Source organism: Pelobates fuscus, chromosome 1 (genome assembly GCF_036172605.1).
Source record: "Pelobates fuscus isolate aPelFus1 chromosome 1, aPelFus1.pri, whole genome shotgun sequence".
In the NCBI taxonomy this organism is placed as follows: domain Eukaryota; kingdom Metazoa; phylum Chordata; class Amphibia; order Anura; family Pelobatidae; genus Pelobates; species Pelobates fuscus.
In genome coordinates this window covers 46,985,215-46,988,237 of record NC_086317.1, presented here as the reverse complement: position 1 = coordinate 46,988,237, position 3,023 = coordinate 46,985,215, and positions in this window count along the sequence as shown.

The window sequence follows — 3,023 nt, the reverse complement described above, 5'->3', positions numbered from 1 at the left end:
AGCGAAAGCCACTTCGCCACTGTGTTTTGGAGGGGGCTGCTTGCCCGCCTCTTACCCTGTGACTACGGTCCCTGGGCGATTTGGCCCTTTATGCACGGTATTTGGGCATACTGTGGGTTATTGGGCTGCCCCAGGATTATGGGCCCTCTCATCAGCCCATACGAAACTTAAACCCCATGGCGTTTGAACTGTGTTTGTGGCATCTAAACGCTGTTTGGATATGTTGAGCATTCAGATCCAAGCCATCTGGGGATGGGTTGAATGTGGGAGTTCTGTTTAGTATAACAGGAGTTATGTATTTTTATGTCTTTTGGTGGTTGCTGGTAACATGTGCTTAATGGAGGCTGTGTTTGTCCCTGGATATAATTAAATCAGCTTCTCCATTGTCTCCAGGATAGAGGATTCTGGGGAACTAGTTTGAGCTTCTAAAAACCATGCTTCCAGAAGGTCAAATGCACATTTGTACTAACTTTTGAACCCCTGGTCCAATTCGTATGATTTTTGAGTATGTTGTTCCCCCGAATGGATTGATTGTGAATATGCATTTTTATGCGAATGTGATGTATATTTTGGGAGTTATGAATGTTGTGTAAAAACTGTATTTTCCCTACCTATGATAATTGTATTTTCCTGTGTGTACAGACAATTAGTTTACATGTAGAGGTGAGGGCTATGTGTGGGATGTGACTATTGTGTGATTGGTTAATGTATGTTACTGTGTGTGTCCCTCCCCTTCATGGGAGCACCTAATAAAAAGGGCTGCAAGCTAGCAGCCAGAGAGTTCTATTTTTACCCTCAACTTGAGTCCTGTCTCTTATTGGGGGAATCTGCTACAAGGGATTGCTATGCTAGGCATATTCCCTTGCTATAATCACTGAGCTCTTGTAAGAGCTTGTTCCTGCTTCGTTCTGAAGGGAGATAGCTGCAGCCTGCGGTGCTTATGGTGTCTGGTGGAGTGCTTGGAGTCCTCTGGAAGCGCTAGGAGCATCCATCAACGGAGGGTACTCGGTCGGAGTACACGGAGATCCGTTACATTGGTGGCAGCGGTGGGATGGCATCCTAGTGCGAGGAGAAGCAGCTCAGAGACACCGGTAACGTGTGGAGTTGTGCAGCGTCCCTATCTTCAGCAACATAATGGAACCAGCAGTGGCTACAGCAAGCATGGCGTATAGCTACTCCGTACTAGAGTTTGGCACGATGGTAGGGTTGCACCTGAAGTTTTACGGACCCAATCCAGAGGAGAAATACGTGCGGTTCGTGTGGGACATGGTGACCCGGAACCTACAACACAGGGCGTTGAGGGAAGGCCAGTGGGCACGTTGGGAGAAACTCCAGCCACAGGTAGAGTGGGACGAGGAAGAAACCGAGGTGGCCGGTGGAGATGGGACCGAGGTCTCTCTACCGGCCCTACAGGGATGCTGGGCACCCGGCCCATATCCCCAGCGGCAGTATGTTTTACAGGGAGGGGAGACAGTCGGTCTCACTCCCCTGCGGCAGAATGTGTTATTGGAGGAAGAGACAACCGGTCTCCCTCCCCAACAGCAACCAGAGGTACCCGAGGTAGAGGACCTCATAGACTGGTCCTGGGAGGACCCCCTGCAGGCAGGTGGAGATGGGACCGAGATCTCTCCACCGGCCCTACAGGGATGCTGGGCAACCGGCCCAGATCCCCAACTAGAGCTGGAGTTACAGAAAGTGGAGAGCATCGACCTCCCCCCCAGCAGCAGCCGGAGTACCAGGGGGAGGTAAGTGATATTTCTCCTCCCCAGTCAACTGCTTTGTTCCCTGACCCCCCAGCAGAAGAGCTGGCAACTGGGCAGAGCGCCACTGGCCTCTGTCCTCCCTTGTTTCCTTCCCCTGAGCCTGACTTTCTACAGGCTGCCCCAGCGGAAGAGCTGGCAACTGGGCAGAGCGCCACTGGCCTCTGTCCTTCCTTTTTTCCTTACCCTGAGACTACCCCAGCTCTGACCCCGGAGCAGAGCACATCGGGCATCTGGCCCCCAAGTACTCACAGCCATTTGCCCAGCAAGGCCGAGGGTGCCACAGTTTCACCCCACAACTTGGGACCTACAGGCCAGTATGACTTATTGTGGGGGGGCTATTCTGTGAATTCTTTATTGTGGGGGGGCTACACTGCTAAATTTGTTTTGTGGGTTAGACCCTCTGTGAACTATGTACCGTGGGTAAGCCATTCTGTGAATTCTTTATTGTGGGGGGGCTACACTGCTAAATTTGTTTTGTGGGTGGGCTACTCTGCTAATTTTGTTTTATGGGTGGGCTGCCCGACTAATCTAGGTACTGACCGGCAGAAGGTCAGGTACCTGGTTAGTCTACCCCCGAATGGGAAGATATGTAGCGAAAGCCACTTCGCCACTGTGTTTTGGAGGGGGCTGCTTGCCCGCCTCTTACCCTGTGACTACGGTCCCTGGGCGGTTTGGCCCTTTATGCACGGTATTTGGGCATACTGTGGGTTATTGGGCTGCCCCAGGATTATGGGCCCTCTCATCAGCCCATACGAAACTTAAACCCCATGGCGTTTGAACTGTGTTTGTGGCATCTAAACGCTGTTTGGATATGTTGAGCATTCAGATCCAAGCCATCTGGGGATGGGTTGAATGTGGGAGTTCTGTTTAGTATAACAGGAGTTATGTATTTTTATGTCTTTTGGTGGTTGCTGGTAACATGTGCTTAATGGAGGCTGTGTTTGTCCCTGGATATAATTAAATCAGCTTCTCCATTGTCTCCAGGATAGAGGATTCTGGGGAACTAGTTTGAGCTTCTAAAAACCATGCTTCCAGAAGGTCAAATGCACATTTGTACTAACTTTTGAACCCCTGGTCCAATTCGTATGATTTTTGAGTATGTTGTTCCCCCGAATGGATTGATTGTGAATATGTATTTTTATGTGAATGTGATGTATATTTTGGGAGTTATGAATGTTGTTTAAAAACTGTATTTTCCCTACCTATGATAATTGTATTTTCCTGTGTGTACAGATAATTAGTTTACAGGTAGAGGGGAGG